Raw genomic sequence first — 20,431 nt, 5'->3', positions numbered from 1 at the left:
TTTCACAGGAAGAAAAATTCTGAAAAATTCCAGAGAACAAATGCAAAATTTTTCAGCCTGGCCCCAGCTGCCCAACTCCCCTGGCTGCTGCCTCCTGGGGTTGCCCGCTCAGAAAAGGTTCCATCAGAACATTTTTGACCAGCTTTGGTAGGAGATACTTTAATTCCCTAAAGCGCTCAAGGTATTACCACTGACCTCTTAGTCAGCACAAAGCAGCCACCACGTGGCCCTGGGGCCGGGGCACTTGCATTTCTACCTGTTCTTACTGAGGGGTCAGCACCTGGACCCAGGGTTATACCAATAAAATAAAAACCAGCAGGATCTTATTAAAGGGGAAAAGGCAAAATGCCACATTTATTGTGAATACAGAAAGAATCATAGTAAGCAGTTAGTTATGGCTATAACATTCCATTCAATCTCATCTTTATTCACACATTCATTCATACACACACACACACAGGTTCTGCAAGGTTGTTATCATAGTTACCAGCCTTACTGTTGCTCGTGCCAGGCCACTGGCCAGGTGGCCTGGACACGAGGAGGGAGCTGGGCCTTGTCAGATGCACATCTGACACTCCTGGAAGTTGGTTTGCAGAATCAGACCCCAAAGTTCTCAGTTTCTAGAGTCCATTTTTATAGGAATTTCTTCCTATGCCAGTCTATGGGAATTGCTTCATCATGCTGTTGCTGAATCAATCAGCAGATGGCACATTCCTGACGGCTCCGTGTTGTTCTTCGGTTCGCCCATCCTTGAGGCTGTTGGGTAGATTCCAGTCTGCCTTCTGGTTGTTTCCACTTGATGCCTTCTTCGGCTGATGGACTCTGGATTCTTAGGCTGGCACCTCCCTGATCATTCATTTATTATCCACAGCAACCATCCATCCACATACATCCTCTATCTCTATTTTAATCACAATTGTTAACAAAGCGAGATAAATACAACAAAAGGGCGGGGAGTCTCTGTGTGCTGTTTCTGTTGTTACAAAGTATCGCTTTGAGTCTCTCTCTGTGTGAGTAGTTGTTATAAAGTATTGCTTTGAGAACAGACTCTGTCTTAGGATGCCTTCTCTAATTGCCTTCTATGACGAGATAACTGGCTCTGTGGATGAGGGGAAAGCAGTGGACGTGTTGTTCCTTGACTTTAGCAAAGTTTTTGACACGGTCTCCCACAGTATTCTTGCCAGTAAGTTAAAGAAGTATGGGCTGCATGAATGGACGATAAGGTGGATAGAAAGCTGGCTAGATTGTCGGGCTCAACGGGTAGTGATCAATGGCTCCATGTCTAGTTGGCAGCCGGTATCAAGTGGAGTGCCCCAAGGGTCGGCACTCGGGCCGGTTTTCTTCAATATCTTCACTAATGATCTGGAGGATGGCATGGATTGCACCCTCAGCAAGTTTGCAGACGACATTAAACTGGGAGGAGATGTAGATATGTTGGAGGGTAGGGATAGGATACAGAGGGCCCTAGACAAATTAGAGGATTGGGCCAAAAGAAATCTGATGAGGTTCAACAAGGACAAGTGCAGAGTCCTGCACTTAGGACGGAAGAATCACATGCACTGCTACAGACTAGGGACTGAATGGCTAGGCAGCAGTTCTACAGAAAAGGACCTAGGGGTTACAGTGGATGAGAAGCTGGATAGGAGTCAACAGTGTGCCCTTGTTGCCGAGAAGGCCAATGGCATTTTGGGATGTATAAGTAGGGGCACTGCCAGCAGATCAAGGGACGTGATCGTTCCCCTCTATTGCACATTGGTGAGGCCTCATCTGGAGAGCTGTGTCCAGTTTTGGGCCCCACACTACAAGAAGGATGTGGAAAAATTGGAAAACATCCAGCGGAGGGCAACAAAAATGATTAGGGGACTGGAACACATGACTTATGAGGAGAGGCTGAGGGAACTGGGATTGTTTAGTCTGCGGAACAGAAGAATGAGGGGGGATTTGATAGCTGCTTTCAACTACCTGAAAGGGGGTTTCAAAGAGGATGGATCTAGGCTTTTCTCAGTGGTAGCAGATGACAGAACGCGGAGTAATGGTCTCAAGTTGCAGTGGGGGAGGTTAGGTTGGATATTAGGAAAAACTTTTTCACTAGGAGGGCGATGAAACACTGGAATGGGTTCCCTAGGGAGGTGGTGGAATCTCCTTCCTTAGATATTTTTAAGGTCAGGCTTGACAAAGCCCTGGCTGGGATGATTTAGTTGGGGATTGGTCCTGCTTTGAGCAGGGGGTTGGACTAGATGACCTCCTGAGGTCCCTTCCAACCCTGATATTCTATGCTTCTATGTACTAACACAATTAGCAGCTTGCAAGTTTCACACTCAGAGGGAGAAACAGTAAAAACAAGAGACCAAAAACCAAGAGACCTCTTAATTAGTAATACCCTGGAATTTAAACTATGGGGAATCAAACTCATTTGTGATTTTAATACAGAACTTCTTTAATATGATCCAGCATAACACCAGGAGTCCCCATAGCTGCAGGTACACACTGAGCAGGCAGCAGTGCCAGTTCCTTGTATCCCGGTCAGACTGCCAGGTGTACCGATTTCTGGGATGGTTTCATGCGGTGGGTAAACATTCGCTAAGACCAAATTCATTTCACTTGTGGCCAAAGTGTCTTTATCTTTAAGACGGTGTGTACAAATGCAGCAAGAGCAATATTGCATGAACTGCGGTCACGCCTGCCTGCCTCCGTAAAGAGCTGGGTTCTATTTGCAATTCTGCCACTGACTCACTGCGTAATTTTGGTCACCTAACCTCCCCATCTGTGAGATGGGAATAATGCCACTCACCTACCTCTGTAGAATGGTTTGAGATCTACAGATGGGAAGTGCAAAATAGTTGAGCCATATGAGCGGCTGCTGAAATGTGCAGACCCAGGAATGTTTTCAGCTAAAGGCTTCCTAACAGCAGCAAGAGCTTCAAGCATTCAGCACCAGGCTGAGGGACTGGGGCGAGGGTGGGAGGAGAAGTCTGTGAACTTAAGGGGTTCCACAGACATCAGAAATTTTCCCAAACTTTCACTCTTCAGGTCAGCTTTTCCTCTTGACACTCCAGACAGTAACGTGGCTCTGCCCGTACCCAGGTCAGGGAACCACCACAGGGCCTAACACCTGGTAAATCTGCAGCAGAAGAAAAGCAGCAGCAATTGCCAATATCAGTGTTCAATTTTAAGCAGAAGCCAAAAGTTTGGTTCTGGTCTGCAGGAGGGGAGGGAACACCACACTTCCAGCAACAAACGAGGTGTCAGCAGCAAGAAAGGAGTGTCTGGTGCTCCAAGAGAGTAAAACCGATTCAAAACCACTCAGAGGGTTTAACTGATGCCCGTGGAAAACAAGAAATTTGGGGGAAACAGGCGATAGCCAGCTTAGACTTTTCAGGCTACGTGCCTCACACCTGAGGCTGGCAGGAACCAAAAGTGCAGCAGAAACAGTGTGCTAAGCTAAGTGAGGGGGAATGCCATGAGATACCCCACAGGTCTTACGCATGAGTGGTGGGGATGAGTTCCAATATGACTCACATTCAGTCCTACCAAGTCAAAGAAACTCAGCACAATGCAGGGCCTCGAAAGAGGGGAACAGAAATCCTGAGGACCTTTCTGGTTGGGATGCTTTTCCTTCCCATGGTGGAACAAGGCTACAGAGCTAAATACTCCAGCAGAAAACATTTTTTATAAGATCTCATACAACATTACTAAAGGGTCTGCATTATGTGCAAGCCACAGACTAAGGCCAGGTCTATACTCAGAAGCTTACAGCGACATAGCCGTACTAAGACATCTGTGCCACTGTCAGAGTGCCCGTGTGTCGCGTTATGCTGACGGGAGAGAGCGCTCCTGTTGACATGACATAAAGCCAGATCAATGAGCGGCACTAGCTATGTCAGCAGGAGAGCGCCTCCCATCGACATAGCGCTGTGCACACAAGCACTTATGCCAGCAAAACTTATGCTGCTCGGGGAGTGGCTTTTTCCACACCTCTGAGCAACAAAAGTTTTGTCACCATAAGTGCTAGTGCAGACATGGCCTAACACAAACCTGGTCTCTGGACAGCTGAATCACCTTTCCGAGTCTTTGGCAACCATACAGCCTCCAGCCTTCACCACTGATTTACATACGCCAACTACTAAACTATTGATGACCAAATAAATCCAGTCATTTCTTAGGACTGTTCCAACCCAAGGCTTTAGTGACACTAGGGGGTCACAAGTACCAGTGGACCAACACCCTTTGTGAGAGACCCCACTGCTCTTGTGAGAGCTTGACCTAGCCCAAGAATGACATTAGGAAAATCTCCCTGTCGCGGCAGATCAATCAGTTGTCTGAGATGCACAAGAAGTGAATTTGTCAAACCCCAAAAAGTAACCCACAGGCTTCTTAAACATAATTTCTTTACCCAAATGGACAACACAAAAATTCATTATTCCCACGAAGGCTACAAACAATAACCCACACTCAGGATGTCTTGCCCCCCCACAACCACCACACACACACCACCCGTGACAAAAGAGAATTCTAAATTCACCCATCTCTGGCCTCCAAGAGCACTTGTCTGACAGAGCTCTAACTGTTCCCACTGAATCCAGTGGCCAAACCAAAAAGGACTAGGAATGTCTAACTCTGTGTTCATTCCCCTGCATGGACTCCAGGACATACTTTCTAGAATTAGCCTTGGAAAACTAAAATAGTCTCTGAAATGTCTAAACCAAACAATAGCAACAACTGCTGCTTAAGATATCACTGCTACAGTGGCAGGTCTATAGCCAGCTGTTGATTAGAGGAGAGGACTGGGACCTGTCATGTGGCTGGCTGAGATGATCCCATGAGGAACCACTTTTCATCACGGATTTTAAGCCTGGGACATTTACGAGCAGCTGCCTGTGTTAAAGCATCAGAGCCTTTGGTGGGTTGGACACTGTTATAAGGATTAATCAGGGCTCTGAAGGGAAAGTGATCTGAGGCCAGCACTGCAGCATACGAATCGCTGTCCTTCACTACCATACCACGTACCATCTGGTCATCACCAAATTTCCAAGTACTTGTGGGGAAACAAATGTACAAGGCATGGCTCCCCAGATCCAAACTGTAGGAGGTGAGTATTCAGTAGTCTGGAAACAAGAGTCACAGACCACATCAGTACCTGGGCAGCAAAGAAATCTGCTTAACAAAGGAGATGATTCCCTTTTTGCAGTTTCTGGGGAAAGATACCTTCTCTTCACAGTTCTCATCAACACAGTTCTTTTGCAAACAACATTTTAGTTATATTTTGTATTAAGTAAGAGTGTTTTTGAGGCAGTATTCCCTCAGAACACTTCAATTCCCATAGCACTGGTGACACTGTCCCTGGATAGCTGACGATGGGCACTTTACTGCCAGAAAAATAACAACACATTGGGGTTCCACAGGGATCTGTTCTGTGTCTGCTGTTATTTAATATCTTTATTAATTACCTGGATGTAGAAACAGAAAGCATACTGATCACATTTACAGATGACACAAAGCTGGGGGTGGGGGGGGAGGTTACAAACACTTCGGAGGATAAAGTTCAAATTCAAAGAGATCTTGATAAATTGGAGAACTGGGCTACACAACAAAATGAAATTCAGCAAAGACAAATGTAAGGTGCTACACTTAGGGAAGAAAAACCAAATGCACAAATACAGAATGGGGGATAACTGGCTTAGCAGCAGCACCGCTGAGAAGGATCTAGGCGTTGTGGTGGATCACAACCTCAACATGAGTCGTCAATGTGATGCTGTTGCAAAAAAAACCAAATGCAATTCTGGGTTGCATTAACAGAGGCACAGCATGCAAGTCACAGGAGGTGACAGTACCGCTCTACTTGGCACTGGTTAGGCCTCAGTTGGAGTTCTATGTCCAGTTTTGGTCACCGCCATATAGAAAGGATGTAGAGAAACTGGAAAGGATCCAGAGGTGAGACACAAAGATGATCAAAGGGCTGGAACGCAAGCCAGATGAGCAAAGGCTGAAGGAACTGAGTATGTTTAGTCTGGAAGAGAAGAGATTGCGGGGGGGACATGATAGTGGTCTTCAAATACTTGAACGGTTGCCATAAAAAGATGGAGAAAAGTTGTTCTCTCTTGCCACAGGGGGCAGGACAAGAGGCCGTGGGTTCGAACTCCAGCACAGCAGATTTAGATGAAATCTCAGGAAAAACTTCCTAACTGTAAGAACACTAGGAGAATGGAACAAACTGTCAAGGGAGGTCATGGAAGCTCCTTCACTGGAGGTTTTCAAAAGGAGGCTCACTAGCCATCTGTCTTAGATGGTTTAGAGACAACAAATCCTGCATCTTGGCAGGGGTTAGACTAGATGACCCTTGCACTCCCTTCTAACACCATGGTTCTATGATTCTAAGATAGAGAGAAGAACTGAGTGATTGGTCCTGAAGGGATTGGTTTATAAGAAGAGATTTATAAGAGCTGAATCTGTTTAGCTTGGCTAAGTGAGGACAAATGTCTACAAATTTTTGAAGGGTGCAAACATCAAGTAGAAAGAATTATTTACAGTGCCGCCCAAGGAGGGAGAAAGTTAAGCTTCGAATTTCTCAATTTAGGACAGACACCAAGAAGTGTTTCCTGACAGCAACGTGGATAAAAATCAATTATTTAAAACAAATAGATAAATCAGAATTATTTTGTTTAAATTGATTTTTAATTATTTAAATTATACCTTTTTTAAAAAAACTTGTTTATAATGAAATCTGAGTTTAATAAAAAATATGTTAAAACCCAAACTTCTTATAATTTAGTTATAAATGTGGAACATGTTTTGATAAAAGAAGTTTATGTAAACAAAACATTTAAGGTTATTTTGTTTAATAAAAATAAATTTTACATGCCGTTTTGTGTGTTTAATTAAATTCCAGTTACCATCCTAATTCAGCTTGACACAAATCATAAGCAAAAAGTTAATTATCTAATAAATAAGCAACATATCATTTACCATTTTCTAACATACTAAAGGTATACAATTAATAAGAATCTGACAATATTAAGCTATATAATTGCTTAACAAATGTATGTATAGCGTACCCTCCTAGGTGGCAAAACAATATACCAAATTAGTGTAAAGGCTTTACTGAGTTGTAAATCAATTTAATAGCTATATCAACCAATGAGAATGCATCTTTCTTTAGAAAATAACTGAAGTACAAATGGAAAAATTGATTAAAATTGATTATTTAAATCGAGACTTTCCACTTGGTGATTTAAATGCCTGGATTTAAATCAATCCACCCTGCCTAACAATGAAATCTAGAGACTGTAAAATAGTCTCCTAAGGGAAGTGATGGAAACCTCAGCTGAAAGTGACCTGGGCAAGGCATTAGAGCATATACTTTTGGAAACGGTCCCCACCCAGAAAGAGGTATGAACTCCAGGGGACCACTAACCTTTTCCATCTCTTATTTCTGTGACTTCATGCAAGGTCTCTTTGTGCACTGAGCCCTGAAAGGCTGAGGACCCCACTCCAGCTCGGCAAAAGCAATCAGGCAGCCCGGACAAATGCAGGCAGACAACCAAAGCGCAAGGTTAAGGAGAACTGTGCTGCTGTTCCTTTGAACGTCCCACTACCGGAAGTATAGAGCACAATATTTTACCTCCATGCAGATGCCCTTCTCTGAAAGCTCATCTTTTCTTTTAATGCTTTTTTCTCTGAAAGCGGCAGCGGCGCAGGTGGCTTGGGCTTTGTTTTTGAGACCAACCAGCAGAAATCATGCCTTGGAGCGCACTAGCCTTGCCTTGGAGCTTCAGGGAGTCACTTGACATCACTTGCCAGCGATGTCACTTTCCGGTGGACAAATGAAACAAGGTTAAAGACAGAAGAGTGAGGCGAGAACTCCACTGAGAAATGGCAGCTCAGACACCACGAACGCCATCCTACCTGGAAACAGAAGGCACTCAACCAAACACTAGGCCAGAGAGTTGAGGGACTGTTTCATAATATGAAATATTTACATATGGAGCAAGTGAACATGCGGCCTGATAGCTGACTGTCATGCTTGGCTGCATCAGGATGGTTAGCTCGATGGCACGGTTATTGCGCACCATAGCAGGAGAAAGGAGGACTGGGGCTATTTAAGATTTATAGATGTAGTGCATAATGGCCACAGTTTTCAAACGAAGGGCCCTACAGTCATGTCCCCCCAGGAGTGCTGAGCTCCTGCAGCTTCCCCTTAAGCCACTGCTGTGTGGGTGCTCAGCACTTTTGAAAAGCAGAACAATCTATTTAGGTGCCCTGCTTTAAGCACTCACATGGGAAAAATGTGGCCAAAGGCAGATTTATGTCGGGGCGCTTCCACAAAAGTATGTTTCTAAGGATGGGAACTGCAGGTTGTTACCATTGGTAAAGTCTCAGCCACACACCTCCCGAGCAGGCAGAGGCCCTTCCACAAAGAAGCTTCCCAAATTTGCCCAGCTGAGGAATACAAATGACAACTTGTCTGGCACTTGAGCGTGGTGCCTAATATGCATGAAATGGAGCAGAATGCAGCTGCTCTGACACTACAGACCAGCCGAGTCCTGGGTCAGGGTGGGTGTTAGCAAGACCTCGCAAAGCAGTAGGGTTTGGAGCTCAGACCCTACTGAGATGCACAGGTCTGACTGCTGGGAAGTTTTTAATCGAGATTGAGCCTAAATTTCCTCTCTCATTTCCTTCCTCTCTCTTACTAATACTTCTAACCACCCGCCCCTCAACCCCGTATCACTCTGAATAATTGCTCCCTCTGATACATGGTTAATTTGCTTATTCTCATCCCCCATCTAACCTTGCAGCCTCTGATCATTGTTGTTGCTCTCCCCTGAACTCCGTCTAATTGATCAGCATCTTTCTGGTAACATGGTTCCCACAGTGCATTAAATATTCCAGGTCTGGTCACACCAGAGCTCCTGAGAAAGGGGTAGTTATTTCCATATGCATCCCATACGTCACACTGGACTTTTAGTAAGCTTAGCGCACTGTAAGCTCATTTCTCCTTGTTCCCCACTATCACCCTTATAACTCTGTCACTCCCGCAGTGAGGAGCGGAAGCAGAATTTGGTCACACATGTCGTAATTTCCCATGATTTACTGAAATCTAATATCCTCGTACACAGCTTTCTGTGAAGCCAGTCCTTATTCATCCAAGCGTAAGAGTACCATTGTGCAACAAGTACATCACACTTTGGGACTGCCTTAGTGCTGACCAGATGAACGACAACAGCCCCCACATCGAGCAATCCTACCAAACCCAACCAGCACTTGAGCGTAATTATATAGAATGTTACACCCCCAATTGCTTTCCAAACATTCATCTGCACAACATGCCTGCAAGGCAGGTATTTTACAGAAGAGGACACAAACATGTAAAAATCAAGGGACTTGTCCAAGTTCCCAGAGGCAATATGTTGTGGATTCAGGAAAAGAACCTAACTGGCTTCAAGGCTGAGCTTGATAAGTTTATGGAGGGCGTGTTGTGATGAGACTGCGTACAATAGCACACAGCTAATCTGCGACTGCTAGCAGCAAATATTTGCAATGGCCGGGGATGGGACACTAGCTGGGGAGGGCTCTGAGTTATTACAGAGAATTCTTTCCCAGGTGTCTGGCTGATGGATCTTGCCCACATGCTCAGGGTCTAACTGACCGCCGTATTTGGGGTCGGGAAGGAATTTTTGCCCAGGTAAGATTGGCAGAGACCCTGGGAGGGTTTCGCCTCCTTCTGCAGCATGGGGTGCAGGTCACTTGCAGGTTTAAACTAGTGTAAATGCTGGAGGCAAAGTGGGGTTTGGGGATGGAGGGTGACAGCTCACGACCCCCCATGTAATAACCTCACAACCCCCAGTTTGAGAACCTCTGGACTAGATGATCATGATGGTCCCTTCTGACCTTACAGTCTATGACCCTATGAGAACTCAACTCTGACTCCAAGTCCTCTGCCTTTATCCACAAGATAACATTCCTCAATTGAAGAAAAGCATTATTTGATTGGACACAAATAGAGACATGCAACCTGGGCTTTTAAAGTTCAAAGCCCAGGGAGTGGCAGTTCTAATAAATCGTGTCAAAAATGTTATCAGAAACTCTCTGGCAAAGAACCAGAAATTTCAGGGTGAGGAGGAAATTCATAGCTGTAAAATCCTTTTTAAAAAGCTCTGTGGAGTTTAAAACAGAGGTAATCCAGTTACTTAGGTTAACACATTTTGCACTGCAATCTATGCGCCACCGAAGTGATAGTAAATATAGTCCAGCCCAAAATCCCCACTGGCCATGGACCTGACTTGTCATGCACTGACGAGAACCAGTTTAGTGATTTCTCAGAGAGCTCAGGTACTTACCACAAGCCTCATTGCCATGGCAATACGTGCTAGAAAAATTAACAAACAGCCTCCAGAGCAGAACAACATGGAGAACAACAAAGGGTGAAAATTCAGGGATTATTTTGCTGTTCTCCAGAACTAGGCCAAATGCTACACAGATCTAGTTTTATGAAGAAAACTGGTTTTAGCATTTTGCAGTCTACTTTGTCACTCATTAACACATTTCCTGGTGAGCCACCTATTTCAGGGCTATGCTACACCCAGGAGAAGTAAGCTGATCACACATGCCGATGTATGCATGTGAATCCCATTAGCATCATAATACTTAATAGTACTTAGCACTTACATTGCTCTTTCCATCCTCAAATGAGCTTCCAGACATCAGCTAATTAATAGGATCAGCAGAAGCAGTATGCACAGGACTGGAGGAGAGCAGTAGCATTGGGGCTTTGTACCAATTTAACTGTGTAACCCCCTAGAATGGACATGAGGAGCATACCGGCATAGAGGTGTTTATATCACTATTGCTTATTTCTGTAATTTACATCTATGCCTGTATAACTGCATTTACACTAGGAGGTTGAATTGATTTAACTACATCAGTTACTAGAGAGTACAAAAAAACTGCGTGTAGACAAACCCTTAGTATTGCTCTGCACCTAGGGAAAATCTTGTTCTCCAACATGTGCCATACAAATATGATGCACTTTGTACTAAGTAAATTCAGGTTGTGTACATCAAGCTGTTAGTCACTAACACTGACAGTGCACCTGTCCTGGTTCAAAAGATAGAGAAAGGTACAGTCCCCACCCTGAGAAGATGGATATTAGAAGAGGAGGAGAAGCAGTGGGGTAGAGAGACCAAGCCAGCCACATTTCCACGGATCCCCAACCAGGCAAATAAGGACATGATAAAAGTATACAAACTAATGAATGGCCTAGAGAACACAGATCAAGAACTCTCTTCTCCCTCCCTGTTTTCTAACACAAGAACAGGGCACGCTCAATTAAGTTAAAAGGTGGCAAATTCTAACTGACAAAAGGAAATATTTTTATACACAACATGTAATTAGACGTGGAACTCGTGAAATTATGTCATTGAAGCCAAGAACTTCACAAGGTTCAAAAAAGGCTGGACGTTTATTGGATAGTATTCAATATTATAACCCTGGATATTCTCGTTAACAAGCATTTTGGAAGGTATATTAAACCTCCTTCTTCGGGACTTAAACTAATCTCTAACTATTAGTGATTTGGATAAGACCTTCACAAGGAGCAGATTAACCCATATCTGCTTACTCTGGGACTTCTTAAACCTTCCTCTGTAGCATCTGGTGTTGGCCACTTTGAGAGACAAGATACTGGGCTAGATGGACTAGCAATCTGATCCAGTCTGGCAATTCCTATGTTCCACAGAGGCATTGGCAATGGAGCAGGAAGGGAACAGGCCTTCACAGGCCCGACTATGACCAGAACGACTAACTGGATTGAACTGGAAAAACATGGCTGGGGGGCCTTGCATTCTAATCAGGAAAGGAAAGGACGCTGGGAGGGAAGTGCAAGAAAAGTATTGCAAAAGGCATTGAAATGACCTAAAAGTGGTGGAATTCAAATAGAATATGATGGGCAGAGTGGAAGTAGGGCACGGTTACTAAGCTTGCTAAAGCAAGTTGGGTGAAGCACCTGAACAGAAGAATGGAGCTGGGAAAATTAACTAACCACGTTCTGTGTCTATCTTCCGTGTTGCCTGTCCATTACGTTTTGTATGACATCCTATTAGATTGAAAGCTCCCTGGGACAAGGACTACGTCACTTACGTGTTTACACAGCACCCAGATCCTGACTGGGGCCCCCAGAACATAAACATGAAATAATATATGAATAGCCATCACCCTCCCTTCCCCACATTCTCACCTGCAGAACATTTCTCTGCTCCAGCTGTAGTTTCCCAAGCTGGGCAAAAACCCTCTCCTGCTGTTCCTGAGACATGGAAAAGTGGGGAGAAGAAATCTCTGCTACATTTTCAGTCTATAGGAATTCTCTTCTTTGCTCACTCGGATCAAGACCAACTGGGCTCCCCCCGACCCCGCTTGCCAGAAGTGTCAGGACACAGTGAAATGAGGGAAATATATGTGCCACCAGCATTTCAAGTGTCACTTTAGACTAGGGGTCAGCAACCTTTCAGAAGTGATGTGCCGAGTCTTCATTTATTCACTCTAATTTAATGTTTTGCGTGCCAGGAATACATTTTAACGTTTTTAGAAGGTCTCTTTCTATAAGTCTATAATATATAACTGAACGATTGTTGTATGTAAAGTAAATAAGGTTTTTAAAATGTTTAAGAAGCTTCACTTAAAATGAAATTAAAATGCAGAGCCCTCCGGACCAGTGGCCAGGACCTGGGCAGTGTGAGTGCCCCTGAAAATCGGCTCGCGTGCCGCCTTCAACACGCGTGCCATAGGTCGCCTACCCCGCTTTAGACACTGGTAATGGTGGCCCCTGCCATGAGACCCCTGTCCTCATCATACCCCCACCCACTCCATACCCATCATGCCATGGTACCCCCATCCCCTCCATAGCCCAACTGACCCATGATAGGCCCCCCCCGCCACAGCCACAGCCCCCCAAGCACAGGCCCCCCTGCCACCGCCACAGGCCCCCCCGCCCCCTCCACAGCCCCCCCATCACAGGCCCCCCTCCCCCCACAGCCCCCCCCAGCACAGGCCCCCCTGCCACCGCCACAGCCCCCCCCAAGCACAGGCCCCCCCGCTCCCTCCACAGCCCCCCCCAAGCACAGGCCCCCCCGCTCCCTCCACAGCCCCCCCATCACAGGCCCCCTCCACAGCCCCCCCATCACAGGCCCCCCCGCCCCCTCCACAGCCCCCCCCCACCAATGGCCCCCCCTACCCCCTCCACAGCCCCCCCATCACAGGCCCCCCGCCCCCTCCACAGCCCCCCCCCACCAATGGCCCCCCAAGCACAGGCCCCCCGCCCCCTGTCATGGGGACGCTCCCGCTCCCGGCTGCACTCACCCGCCGCCGTCGGCAGGAGCCGGATCGCTCTCCGGCTCTCTCCCCAGTAGGGGCGGGTCCCCAGAGCGCCTCGCCATAGCAACCATCCACACTTCCGCTCTGGGCGGAGCTCCCGCCGGAACTGGGCGGCTCAGGGCAGGCGCCGGCGGCGCCATGTCGAGTGTGGGCGAGAAGCCGGGGGGCGGGGCCAAGGGAGTGCGGGCCACGCCCCCGCCGGTAGGGGGTGGGGCCAGGAGGAGCAAAGGGCGGGGCTGGGGGCGACTTAGTGAAAAGCCTCGGGGCCTGGCCGGGGGCCCCATCTCCCCCCCGCCACCTCGGAGCCTCCACAGTGTAGCCACCCCCCCCTTCCCCTGCCTCAGAGCCTGGCTGGGGGCCTCCATCTCCCCCCCCCCCGCCTTGGGGCCTCCACAGTGTCCCCATCTCCCCCCACCTCGGAGCCTGGCCGGGGGCCCCATCTCCCCCCCCACTTCAGGACCTGGCCGGGGCCCCCACCTCCCCCCCCGCCTTGGAGCCTGGCCGGGGGCCCCATCCCCCCCCACCTCGGGGCCCTCCACAGTGTTCCCATCTCCCCCTGCCTCGGAACCTGGCCAGGGGCCCTATCTCCCCCCCCCCGCCTCGGGGCCTGGCCGGGGCCCCCATTTCCCTCCCGCCTTGGGGCCTGGCCGGGGGCCCCATCTCCCCCCACCTGCCTAGGGGTCTCCACAGTGTCCCCATCTCCCCCCGCCTCAGAGCCTGGCCGGGGGCCCCATCTCCTCCCGCCCGCCTTGGAGCCTCCACTGTGTCCCTATCTCCCCCTGCCTTGGAGCCTGGCCAGGGGCCCCATCTCCCCCCGCCTCTGGGCCTGGACAGTGTCCCCATCTTCCCCCATTTCAGGGCCTGGACAGTGTCCCCATCTCCTCCAGCCTTGGGCCCTGGCTGGGGTCCCCATCTCCCCTCGCCTCGAGGCCTGGACAGTGCCCCCATCTCTCCCCGTCTCAAGGCCTAGCTGGGGGCCCCATCTCCCCCCGCCTTGGGGCCTGGACGGTGCCCCCATCGCCCCCCGTCTCAACGCCTAGCTGGGGGCCCCATCCCCTCCACACTGGGGAGTGGCCAGGGGCCCCGTCTCCTTCACATCACGTCTCCAGCTGGGTTTCCTGATCCACCCAGCTCAGAGTCCTGACCCACCTGCATCAAGGGTCCCAGGCCGCCCTGCCTTCATAAAGGGCCAGCGGGGTTTTCCAGGCCATCTGGGCCAGGGCCCCTATAGCCCTCAGCTCAGGCTCCGGCTGCCATTCGAATGCCGCCTGCCTATGTAGAGTTGGTGCCATTGATGGATGTCACTACCCCCCATATTTACACTTATACCCAGGGCCCAATCCTGCTCCAAGTGACTCCAATGGGAGCCCTTCGAATGGAGAACAGGGCTCACACCACAGCAGGAGGCCTGAGAGATCTCACCACCCTGGACATTCCCCTCATGTAAGTGGGACTGGACCAGTCTCAGAAAAAATACTCTAGCTAGCATCTGCTTTTTAATGGGATCCACTGGATCCTAGCACGAGGCACCAGCTGTCCCCGTTCCCGGCACATTCTCTCCTTTCCCTGACCCCAGGCCCTCATGGAGTTAGACCAAGAGCTTTGCTCCTTTCAGTGCAATGTTTTCTTCCCACATTTCCACAGCCTTCGTTTGTGTCTTCAGTCTGCCTGGAGGGTTGATTTTTCTCCCTTTCAAGAGCATCTCTAGCTTTTACTTTGTGTTGCATTGATGGCTGTAGGTTAATTGTTGCTACTTCAGTAAAAGAAAAAGAAAAATCCTATTCACAAACCATGGTACATTTCCACCCCTTTGATACCTGGATAAATTCATGTAAAATGTCATTGACTTTTTTACTCTTCCCTTTCCCAGAAATGCTCCTCTCCAGAGCCCTAGGGGTGGGTGCTGGCCACATATCTTTTGCTTCAGCCAATGGCCCTTGCCTAGCCAGTTTCCCCCTGGCTTGCATGCCCTAGCAAAGAGATTCCCACCGGTGGAGGGTGCCCGAGGGCAGGGCATGACTGTTGCTCATGCTGGATCCTGACCTATATTCTCCAACTTTCCCCCACAGTTGGGGCTACATAATGCTGCTCCCTGCAGTGTTCATGACCTCACACAGGGAGTACGAGAGAAACCGCCACTGCAGGGGGGTAGGGAAACCAGTCCCTGGGTGAGGGATGGAAGGAAGAAGAAAGCCCAGACAGCTGGGGAGGGCTCAGACTAGCAGGCAAGGGGGAAGGGGGGCCCAAAGTGGAGGTAGTGGGGCAGGACGGCCAGCCAGAGACATGCTGTGATCACTGGTAGAAACACAGCCGAGAAGAATAACTAGGAGCCGCACTGGAGCTGGGGAGGGCGAGAGAGCTGGACAGGGAACGGGGAAGAGGCAGGAGGGGGAGCAAACCCAGAAGCAGACAGAGGAAAGGAGACAAGAAGGGAAAGGGCAGAAAGGAAAAGCCGGGAGAGTCAGAGGATGGGGCAGCAGCTTAGCCAAGGCAGGTCAGGAAGGGCGAGGACAGCTGGTGCTGATGCATTGGACGGGTGCAACCATGGCTGTTGTGAGAGCTCCAGGGGAAGGTTCAGCCCAAACCAAAAGAGCTGCTGCCATTGACATCCCCCCTTTACTTTCCTGCGAGCGTTTCTAGGAACAGTGCTTTGTAAAACCCATTAGCAAACACACTCCATAGAGCCCCTAAGATCCCCCAGCTTCTTTCAGCACAACTCCCTATGCAGTAAATGTGCCAGAGAGCAGCAGTTCTGGGTTTTGGATATTAGGTGGATGGAAGAAGAACATCAATAGTTCTCTGCACTGTCTGACTCCAGCCATGGAGGGGCTTCAGATCTGAAACACACAAGTGAATAGCCAGGAGGTGTAGCAACTGTTAGTTCTCCTTAGGGTCCCATGAACTTAGTTGGGACTCGGGGAATAGCCGTGTCTCCTGGATATGTCCCCCCGAGGCAGTTTCCAGTTCCAGCTCCGAAAAGGCAGCCGCGGATAGAGCGAAAGCCCAGCTTCTCCTGGAGTCTCTGCATCACAGATCCTGCCTTTTCCAACCAAGGCTTACGTCGGCTTATTTTCATCCTGACTAGTCACAGATGCTCAGCTTGGAGAGCACCTCTGTGGGTAGCGAGGGCTGGCTCCAACACCCAGTGCAATCCAGGGGAGTCTGCATTGTCTGCAAATGGAGCCTGGGAGCAGGTTCTCTCTCCTGCACAGCAGTTCCAACAGCAGCTTGCCACAGTGTCCGTCCCCCCACTCCAGCCTTGAATAATCCCACGCCCAAGGATGGGCTCTCCACATCCTCCCTGCCTGCTCTCTCCCCTGCCCTAAAGATCCTCACAGTGACATTTTGTCCTGCTTCAGTTTCAGACTTGTTCTCGATGGAGAATTACCCCCCTGAAACACACGCACACACTCTCCTCTGTGTTACACCTGGCCAGGTAGGGCTTTTCCACGTTGCTTCTCCCTGCTCTTTATGCACAGACTGTTTGCCAGCACCCAGTAACACTCCCCAGCAGCTCGGACACAGAGCACATCCTGGCTGCAAACCTAGGGAGAGCTAGAATGGGATCACCTAAGTTGATGACCACCAGAATGGCCTCACCTCTCCTTATTTATTAACACTGACAGCAATTCACATGTTCAAAGTGTTGTACCAATGGGAATTCCACGCTGAACCGCCAATGCCAGCCGTACGCTGGGGCACTAGGATCAGTGCAAATTCACTGGGGAGAGCGCCTTCTACTGAGCACCCCTAAGCGCTGTGCTGGGGCATTGGGGTCAGCACTGACTGCGAGGCGAGGGAGCCTCCCGCCCTAAAATCATCCACACCTTCCCCTGCAGTCCAGCACCGGGCTCAGCACCGTCTCATGAAAGCAGCCATTAAGTCCTTCAGCCCCCTTGGTTTTTCTGGTGGCCTCCCATCCAGACACTGAGCCGGCCTGACTCTGCTAAGCCTTCCTGAGCCAAATTCCCCGAGGTACTGACGGCTCACAGCACCCATCACCTTTAGGCAGGGCAGCTGGCGCTCAGTAGCGCCCTGTTTGCCAGTCACTCACCACCCAGCATGCTTTGCAGGTGGATTCTCGGAAGGATGGGGGAACCACCAGAGCATGGGAGCATTCTGCTGACATCACAGTGGGGAGACTCCACAGCCCGCGGAGCTGGTGGCCCCCGGAGACATCCCGTAGCGCAGGATCTCCGGGCCAGCAGGCCTCCACCTTTCAGCACACACCGTCAGAGAGATCTGGCCCAGCCCCCAGACATGGCCCAGGCTGGGCCAGCGTGGGGCGCATCCCCTCATGCCTGCAGGAGAGGAGGGCACCACGGAAGAATAGACAGGTCTGGGCTCCTTCCTTCCTGTGAAGATGAAGCCGATGATTGGGAGACCGACCCGGACTATATAAATGACGCCACCGAGAGAGGCTTTTGGTCAGGGGATGGCCACGGAGCCTGCTCTGAGATCTCCATTGCCTCCATCATCTCTGGTAAGGACCGGGGAGAATGCTGGGAAAAGACCCTTGACAATAACCGCAGGGGTTCTGCCTGCCCGTGGGGATGTGTGGATGGGCCGAGAGCACTGAACATGTGGGCCAACCTCTCCCTTCTCCCAGGCACGTTCCTTCCTGCTGCCCTTTCAGCCTCAGCCTTGCTGCTGCTTCAGCTGGGAAACAGCCTGGGGCAGGATGTGGGGCCGAGGGGGAGCGATGTCCGTGCAGGTGTGAGGTAGGGAAACTGACCACCAGCCAAACAGACGTGGGTACTGCTGTGTGCCCCAAGAAGACCCATTGCCACTGTTCCCTCTAAGCTGGGCGCGTGTGCACACAGATCCTAAACCCTGTGCACACGGCAAAACACCGCGCGCACAACAATTTGCACAGAAGAAATTTTTTGCGCACACAGACTGTCAAAAATTAGAGGGAACACTGCCCATTACACCTCTCTACTCACTTTCAGCTCCAGGGCTCACCGATGTGGGTTCCAGTAACAATCTGGGAACGGTCCCTGCTGCAGCGTTTGAGTCTGTGACCCAACCCAATGGGAACCTTTGGTCCCATTTCTACTACAAATTCAACCATGTCCGTCAAAGTGTAATGTCCGAGGGGGGGGAGAGAGATGCATGATGCACACACACAGAGTGTAATGTCCTGGGGGCGGGGGAGAGAGAAAGGTCACGTTGTACACACACACACAGACACAGAGTAATGTGTGGGGAAGGGGGAGAAAGCACACACGTACTCGATGATGGCAGGACCAGGAAACAGAACCCGTAGCAAATGCGAGTCCTGCTGGACAGCCCCCTGTGGGAACAGACTGTCTGTTGTATGCCCCATCACTAGACGTGCTCTGGGTTGCGGGAGTTCAGACCAATGGTAGGAGCAGGAGGCTGGGAATTAGGAGCCCTGCCCAGCTCAAACCCTGAGCAAGCTGTGTGTCACAGCCCCGGGCAGGCCTCAGTTTCCCCTCCCAGGGAAGGCACTAGAAGAAGGTGGAGGGCAATTACCCTGCCTTGCTTGTTTTGGATTTTACTCTCCTTTCTGGGATTGTTTCAGATCTGTCGAACTCCATCCGTGGCTGTGAGCTGAACCAGCCTGGCACGGCGAAGCCAGGCACACCCCGTGTCCTATCCTACGAGAACAGGGGGCACCGGTGCCCGCCCACTGCTGAGGACAGCCACCTCCAGAGCTCTCGAGAGACAATCCAACGGAGCCCGCGGCCAGGCACCGGGACTCGCCTGCTGCGGCCGTACCCCAGCATCTACCTGCACTCCTCCGCGGGCACGGGCATCGAGAGGGCCTCTGTGTTTGAGTGCAACGCTGCCGAGAAGCTCGACACCTTCTTCTACGAGAAGCTCAAAGCTTGTGAAGAGGCCCCCGCACCACCCCGCCCTGCCCGGGGTAACTCCAGTACCTATGCGAACGAGGAGCTCCTGGGTGATGAGCCAGGGCCGGAGGCTGCCAGCAGGAGGAGGGCCCACAGCGGCACAGACAGAGAGGGGCAGCTGGTGCATCAGAGAGAAGGAGCCCAGCAGGGTGGTTTGGCCCCCCAGGACCAGGGTGGGAGGCCCAGACGGAGTCACACCAGACAGAGGAACAGGAGGAGGGACAGCGGAGGCCTCCAGCGGCTGCCCAGTTCTGGAGATGCCCCCAACCCCGCAGCCTTCGATCGGAGCCTGGGGCCGTTCCAGCCAGGGGACAGGACAGCAGCAGGGCCGGGGTGGGAAGAGCCTGCCCACAGGAGGGGGTGCAGCAGACCTTGCCTGGAGGCAGGCGGGCCGCCCCGGATACTGCCACACTGCGTGATTGCTCATCTCCAGAGCTGTACGGCCTGCCAGCAGTTTAACCACAGCCTGCAGGCCTGGCCTGGGGAGGAGGCCACCTACGAGAACAGCTGGGCCCCACGGGAAGAGGAGAGCGCCCCCAGCAGAAGGGCGAGGTCAGCAGCACCCTCGCAGAGGCAGCTCCGGCAGAGGCTCTCCGAGGTCCAGAAATGGCTGGAGCAATCCATGGCCGAGGAGCCTTCACTTTGTCCGGGGCCAGAGACCCACAGGGCCCCAAGCCCGGTTGCCCCAGGCTGGTTCTATGCCTGTGAGAGCTACAGGAACTTGGGTCAGAAAGAGGGTGGGACCTGGAGGAGGCTGGAGCGGGACGGGGACCCAGGGAACCGCAAAGAGCCTGCGGAGTGGGGCAGCAGGAGAGGGAAACGGGAAGCAGGAAACCCCCCGCACCACCAGGTGAGGAGGGGCCGGGAGGCTTAACAGCAAGGGAAGGGGGAGAGAGAGGCCCCTGCGCGGTGCAATAGTCCTGCTGTCAGTAGCCAGCGTGGTGGCATTGTGAGCCCAGGTCACGAGGTCAGGGCTCCCCGTCAGGCTGGTGCTAGCCGCTGGCCGAGCTGCAGGGAGGAGATCCACCAGCCTGGCAGAACGGAGGGGCTACGTGTGGGGAGCAGCCTCGAGCCCCATTGCCTGGGCCATTGAAAACCAGCCCAGACAAAAACCTGGAGACTCCGGAGGGACCAGCCCAGCCCCGGAGGCAGGGACTAGCTGCTTCCATCAGCCTTGCCCACCTTCCCCC

At 50.8% G+C, this 20,431-nt stretch overlaps 1 protein-coding gene across 1 annotated transcript in view; it reads right to left on the bottom strand.

Moving 5' to 3' along the window:
- PPP1R16A (protein phosphatase 1 regulatory subunit 16A) overlaps positions 1–13,443 on the bottom strand; it is a 76,401-nt gene extending 62,958 nt beyond the window's left edge. The window contains exon 1 of the mRNA XM_074943685.1: positions 13,348–13,443. The gene's annotated coding sequence lies outside the window, so the exon portion shown is untranslated. The remainder of the gene's footprint in view (positions 1–13,347) is intronic.
- Between the last annotated feature and the right edge of the window lie 6,988 nt (positions 13,444–20,431).

This window comes from Natator depressus, chromosome 2 (assembly GCF_965152275.1).
Source record: "Natator depressus isolate rNatDep1 chromosome 2, rNatDep2.hap1, whole genome shotgun sequence".
Taxonomy (NCBI): domain Eukaryota; kingdom Metazoa; phylum Chordata; order Testudines; family Cheloniidae; genus Natator; species Natator depressus.
The sequence above is the reverse complement of the archived record's forward strand: the minus strand, read 5'-3'. Positions and strand labels throughout refer to the sequence as shown.